Genomic DNA, 7500 nt, shown 5'->3' on the forward strand with positions numbered 1-7500 from the left:
GGAATCCACTTCATTGACCTCTTCTGGAACCGCAGTGATATAGTGACTAGAAGAGAGATGGACTCCATCCCAACCAACACTTTCTCTCTGCAAACATGGCCTTGCCATCCTCCACACTGTCATAGTTGACTGAGAAAGTCCATGCCCCCACCAGGTAATCACCACCATGCCAATAGAACAAAGTCAGTTAAATCAATTACCTTGTATGGTTACTACAGTCTGTCATGGTCACTACAAGGGACTGGACTACTAAACAAATAGTCCCTAAACTCTCCCAGTCAGGCAGTCTGTTAGGGTTAGGGTTAGGGTTAGGGTTAGTCCCTAAACTCTCCCAGTCAGACAGTCTGTTAGGGTTAGGGTTAGGGTTAGGGTTAGTCCCTAAACTCTCCCAGTCAGACAGTCTGTTAGGGTTAGGGTTAGGGTTAGGGTTAGTCCCTAAACTCTGCCAGTCCAACAGTCTGTTAGGGTTAGGGTTAGGGTTAGTCCCTAAACTCTGCCAGTCCAACAGTCTGTTAGGGTTAGGGTTAGAGTTAGGGTTAGGGTCAGGGTTAGTCCCTAAACTCTGCCAGTCCAACAGTCTGTTAGGGTTAGGGTTAGAGTTAGGGTTAGGGTCAGGGTTAGTCCCTAAACTCTGCCAGTCCAACAGTCTGTTAGGGTTAGGGTTAGGGTTAGGGTCAGGGTTAGTCCCTAAACTCTGCCAGTCCAACAGTCTGTTAGGGTTAGGGTTAGGGTTAGGGTCAGGGTTAGGGTTAGTCCCTAAACTCTGCCAGTCCAACAGTCTGTTAGGGTTAGGGTTAGGGTTAGGGTCAGGGTTAGGGTTAGTCCCTAAACTCTGCCAGTCCAACAGTCTGTTAGGGTTAGGGTTAGGGTTAGGGTTAGTCCCTAAACTCTGCCAGTCCAACAGTCTGTTAGGGTTAGGGTTAGAGTTAGGGTTAGGGTCAGGGTTAGTCCCTAAACTCTGCCAGTCCAACAGTCTGTTAGGGTTAGGGTTAGAGTTAGGGTTAGGGTCAGGGTTAGTCCCTAAACTCTGCCAGTCCAACAGTCTGTTAGGGTTAGGGTTAGGGTTAGGGTCAGGGTTAGTCCCTAAACTCTGCCAGTCCAACAGTCTGTTAGGGTTAGGGTTAGGGTTAGGGTCAGGGTTAGGGTTAGTCCCTAAACTCTGCCAGTCCAACAGTCTGTTAGGGTTAGGGTTAGGGTTAGGGTCAGGGTTAGGGTTAGTCCCTAAACTCTGCCAGTCCAACAGTCTGTTAGGGTTAGGGTTAGGGTTAGGGTTAGTCCCTAAACTCTGCCAGTCTGACAGTCTGTTAGGGTTAGGGTTAGGGTTAGGGTTAGGGTTAGGGTTAGTCCCTAAACTCTGCCAGTCCGACAGTCTGTTAGGGTTAGGGTTAGGGTTAGGGTTAGTCCCTAAACTCTGCCAGTCCGACAGTCTGTTAGGGTTAGGGTTAGAGTTAGGGTTAGGGTCAGGGTTAGTCCCTAAACTCTGCCAGTCCAACAGTCTGTTAGGGTTAGGGTTAGAGTTAGGGTTAGGGTCAGGGTTAGTCCCTAAACTCTGCCAGTCCAACAGTCTGTTAGGGTTAGGGTTAGGGTTAGGGTCAGGGTTAGTCCCTAAACTCTGCCAGTCCAACAGTCTGTTAGGGTTAGGGTTAGGGTTAGGGTCAGGGTTAGGGTTAGTCCCTAAACTCTGCCAGTCCAACAGTCTGTTAGGGTTAGGGTTAGGGTTAGGGTCAGGGTTAGGGTTAGTCCCTAAACTCTGCCAGTCCAACAGTCTGTTAGGGTTAGGGTTAGGGTTAGGGTTAGTCCCTAAACTCTGCCAGTCTGACAGTCTGTTAGGGTTAGGGTTAGGGTTAGGGTTAGGGTTAGTCCCTAAACTCTGCCAGTCCGACAGTCTGTTAGGGTTAGGGTTAGGGTTAGGGTTAGGGTTAGTCCCTAAACTCTGCCAGTCCGACAGTCTGTTAGGGTTAGGGTTAGGGTTAGTCCCTAAACTCTGCCAGTCCAACAGTCTGTTAGGGTTAGGGTTAGGGTTAGGGTTAGTCCCTAAACTCTCCCAGTCAGACAGTCTGTTAGGGTTAGGGTTAGGGTTAGTCCCTAAACTCTCCCAGTCAGACAGTCTGTTAGGGTTAGGGTTAGGGTTAGGGTTAGTCCCTAAACTCTGCCAGTCCAACAGTCTGTTAGGGTTAGGGTTAGGGTTAGGGTTAGTCCCTAAACTCTCCCAGTCAGACAGTCTGTTAGGGTTAGGGTTAGAGTTAGGGTTAGGGTCAGGGTTAGTCCCTAAACTCTGCCAGTCCAACAGTCTGTTAGGGTTAGGGTTAGGGTTAGGGTCAGGGTTAGTCCCTAAACTCTGCCAGTCCAACAGTCTGTTAGGGTTAGGGTTAGGGTTAGGGTCAGGGTTAGGGTTAGTCCCTAAACTCTGCCAGTCCAACAGTCTGTTAGGGTTAGGGTTAGGGTTAGGGTCAGGGTTAGGGTTAGTCCCTAAACTCTGCCAGTCCAACAGTCTGTTAGGGTTAGGGTTAGGGTTAGGGTTAGTCCCTAAACTCTGCCAGTCTGACAGTCTGTTAGGGTTAGGGTTAGGGTTAGGGTTAGGGTTAGTCCCTAAACTCTGCCAGTCCGACAGTCTGTTAGGGTTAGGGTTAGGGTTAGGGTTAGGGTTAGTCCCTAAACTCTGCCAGTCCGACAGTCTGTTAGGGTTAGGGTTAGGGTTAGTCCCTAAACTCTGCCAGTCCAACAGTCTGTTAGGGTTAGGGTTAGGGTTAGGGTTAGTCCCTAAACTCTCCCAGTCAGACAGTCTGTTAGGGTTAGGGTTAGGGTTAGTCCCTAAACTCTCCCAGTCAGACAGTCTGTTAGGGTTAGGGTTAGGGTTAGGGTTAGTCCCTAAACTCTGCCAGTCCAACAGTCTGTTAGGGTTAGGGTTAGGGTTAGGGTTAGTCCCTAAACTCTCCCAGTCAGACAGTCTGTTAGGGTTAGGGTTAGGGTTAGTCCCTAAACTCTCCCAGTCAGACAGTCTGTTAGGGTTAGGGTTAGGGTTAGTCCCTAAACTCTGCCAGTCCGACAGTCTGTTTTCAGTCTAATTTCATCCCAGTTAACAGTCACAACTGGCAACATGTGAGATCCACTAAACATCAGTTCAACTGTACTACTGTACTACTGTATCAGTTAACCTGTACTACTGTACTACTGTATCAGTTAACCTGTACTACTGTACTACTGTACTACTGTACTACTGTACTACTACATCAGTTAAACTGTACTACTGTATCAGTTAACCTGTACTACTGTACTACTGTATCAGTTAACCTGTACTACTGTACTACTGTATCAGTTAACCTGTACTACTGTACTACTGTACTACTGTACTACTGTACTACTACATCAGTTAAACTGTACTACTGTATCAGTTAACCTGTACTACTGTACTACTGTACTACTGTACTACTGTACTACTACATCAGTTAAACTGTACTACTGTATCAGTTAACCTGTACTACTGTACTACTGTACTACTACATCAGTTAAACTGTACTACTGTACTACTGTACTACTGTACTACTGTACTACTGTATCAGTTAAACTGTACTACTGTACTACTGTACTACTGTACTACTGTATCAGTTAAACTGTACTACTGTACTACTGTACTACTGTACTACTGTATCAGTTAAACTGTACTACTGTACTACTGTACTACTGTACTACTGTACTACTGTATCAGTTAAACTGTACTACTGTACTACTGTACTACTGTACTACTGTATCAGTTAAACTGTACTACTGTACTACTGTACTACTGTACTACTGTATCAGTTAAACTGTACTACTGTACTACTGTACTACTACATTAATTAAACTGTACTACTGTACTACTGTACTACTGTACTACTGTACTACTGTATCAGTTAAACTGTACTACTGTACTACTGTACTACTACATTAGTTAAACTGTACTACTGTACTACTGTACTACTGTACTACTACATCAGTTAACCTGTACTACTGTACTACTGTACTACTGTATCAGTTAAACTGTACTACTGTACTACTGTACTACTACATTAGTTAAACTGTACTACTGTACTACTGTACTACTGTACTACTACATCAGTTAAACTGTACTACTGTACTACTGTACTACTGTACTACTACATCAGTTAACCTGTACTACTGTACTACTGTACTACTACATTAGTTAAACTGTACTACTGTACTACTGTACTACTGTACTACTACATCAGTTAACCTGTACTACTGTACTACTGTACTACTTGTGGTGTAACTGCAAGTCATCTGATCTCCATCCCATTAAATGTTCCACGTCCTGCACTAAGAAAGACTGGATGGGGAAAATGGATATGGCACTTCTTAATGTTCGATCACTAAGCAATACGACTTTTGTTATTAACAAACCTGGACCTGCTGTTCTTATTGAGACGTCCCTCCATGCTGTAGTTTAGACCATTCTACAAGGCATGGTAAAAAAGGCGGTGGGACTGCCTGTATATTTGCTGACGCCCTAAACAGAAATATCCCTATTGGTGATTTGTGCTCCTTTGAGCATCATGCTATACTGTTAAAATCCCAACCCCCTGTGCTTGTTATAATGATATATATCGACCCCCCAAACAGTTTTCAAATCTTTTTAGATGACTTCACCGAAATGTTGTCTATTGTCAGTACCAATTATGACAACATGACATCATCGGTGACTTTAATCTACATGTGGATAACGCGGTCGACTCTAAAGCCGCTGAGTTCCTAAATGTGTTGAGCTCTCTGGGTTTTATTCAACATGTTAATGGACCGACTCACAACCGCAGTCATACGTTGGATCTAATTATCACTCGTGGTCTCAGGATTGATGTGTCCTCTGTAATTGACTTGGCATTCTCAGACCACCACTGTATTGTTTTCTCTGCATTCTTATCATCATCTAGCTCTGTTACTGAGCAGGTTGTTAGGAAACGTTATCTTACCTCTGAAGTTGCTGAAAATGTCATAAATCATATTAATAACATTCCCCCACAGATCCTTCCTTCCTCTTGTGATGATTTAGTCAACAATTTGAGTAATAAGCTGAAGACTACCATTGACGCTACAGCACCAGCCAAACTTAAGAAGATTCAATCTAAACAGAAACCATCATGGAGAACTGGGGATGTTATTAACCTAAAGAACAAATGTAGAAAAGCTGAGTGTCAGTGGAGAAAAGCTAAGCTGCAAGTCCCTTATGACATTTTTAAAGAACACCTCACTATCTTCAATAAAGCAATTAGTAATGCAAGACAAGCTCATTTCTCAAAGCTGATTTCTAAAAATCATAATAATCCCAGAATGCTTTTCTCAACTATTGACAGCCTCATAAATCAGCTCCAAAAGCCACTCTTTCACCACCTCAACATCAATATGTGAAGAGTTTGCAGCATTTTTCAAAATAACAAAAATCAGGTTGGATCTAAACCATGTTATACTGAATGCGTGAGCCCCAGTCTTTGGACACTTTCCCTCTGCCTAAGACTGCTATGAATGATTTTGCTGCTGTTGATAATATCTTTGACCCTATCCCTGACCCTATCCTTGACCCTATCCTTGACTCTATCCTTGACTCTATCCCCACCACCTTTTTTAAGACGGTGTTTAATTGTCTAGAGGATGAAGTGCTAGTGATTGTTTAATTGTCTAGAGGATGAAGTGCTAGTGATTGTTTAATTGTCTAGAGGATGAAGTGCTAGTGATTGTTTAATTGTCTAGAGGATGAAGTGCTAGTGATTGTTTAATTGTCTAGAGGATGAAGTGCTAGTGATTGTTTAATTGTCTAGAGGATGAAGTGCTAGTGATTGTTTAATTGTCTAGAGGATGAAGTGCTAGTGATTGTAAATCACTCCTTACTGACTGGTATTTTCCCCCTGGCCCTGAAAACTGCGATTGTAAAACCTCTCCTAAGGAAAAGTAACCTGGATCCTTCAGTGCTCAACAATTTCAGGCCAATTTCAAACCTTTCTTTTTTTAAGTAAAGTTATTTTACTTAAAATTAGTATTCAAACAGCTAAATGATGAGCTAAATTTCAGCTGTATATTTGAGAAGTTTCAATCTGGCTTTCGTCCTCAACACAGCACTGAGACAGTGGTAGTTAAAGTTGTAAATGACCTGAGAACGAACATGGATCACAAGAAACTCTCAATATTAGTACTTTTATACTTAAGCGCTGCTTTTGATACAGTCGACCATGACATCCTTATTACCAGACTACAGAAGTGTGTTGGCCTCTCTGGCTCAGTTTTAGATTGGTTTAGGACTTATCTGTCCGGCAGAGACTACTTTGTCTCCATTGGTGACCACTCCTCGGCTAACACTAGCATAACATTTGGGGTTCCTCAAGGCTCCGTTCTGGGACCTGTGTTGTTCAGTCTCTATATGCTGCCACTGGGAAATATCATCAGAGAACACAGGATTAATTTTCATAGCTATGCTGATGATACACAACTGTACATCTCTTTATCACCCAATGACATCAGTCCTATTGATAAACTGGTTCAGTGCATTGATCGTATCAACTAGTGGATATCACATCATTTCTTGCAAATGAACAAACATAAGACAGAGGTTTTAATTATCGGAGCAAAGGTCCAGAGAGAGATACTGTGCACGAACTTAAAATCCCTGGAACAAAATGCCAAACCCCTAGCAAAAAATCTTGCTGTGCTTCTAGACCCTGATTTGAATTTTGAATCTCACTAAAACCGCCTTTTATCACCTTAGAAATATTGCTAAAGTGCAACCGTTTCCCTCCCAGTCAGATACTGAGAGACTTCTACATGCTTTAACTAGTCAGATACTGAGAGACTTCTACATGCTTTAACTAGTCAGATACTGAGAGACTTCTACATGCTTTAACCAGTCAGATACTGAGAGACTTCTACATGCTTTAACTAGTCAGATACTGAGAGACTTCTACATGCTTTAACCAGTCAGATACTGAGAGACTTCTACATGCTTTAACTAGTCAGATACTGAGAGACTTCTACATGCTTTAACTAGTCAGATACTGAGAGACTTCTACATGCTTTAACTAGTCAGATACTGAGAGACTTCTACATGCTTTAACTAGCAGCTTGATTACTGCAACGCTCTCCTTTCTGCTCTACCTCAGAAAGCTCTAAATGAGCTCCAGATCATTCAGAATGCAGCAGCATTTGTACCGACCAAGACCAGAAGCAGAGCACACATCTCACCTGTCCTAAAGCAGAGCACACATCTCACCTGTCCTAAAGTCCCTTCATTGGTTGCCTGTCAGTTTTAGGATAGATTATAAGATCCTTTATTGGTGTTCAAATCACTCAATGGACTAGTGCCTGAATACTTGTCAGACATGTTTTAATATATGCTCCCTCTAGATCACTCAGGTCCTCTAGATCACTCAGGTCCTCTAGATCACTCAGGTCCTCTGGATCACTCAGGTCCTCTGGATCACTCAGGTCCTCTAGATCACTCAGGTCCTCTAGATCACTCAG

The sequence above is a fragment of the Argentina silus genome, assembly GCF_951799395.1.
Source record: "Argentina silus genome assembly, chromosome: 22".
Taxonomy (NCBI): Eukaryota; Metazoa; Chordata; class Actinopteri; order Argentiniformes; family Argentinidae; genus Argentina; species Argentina silus.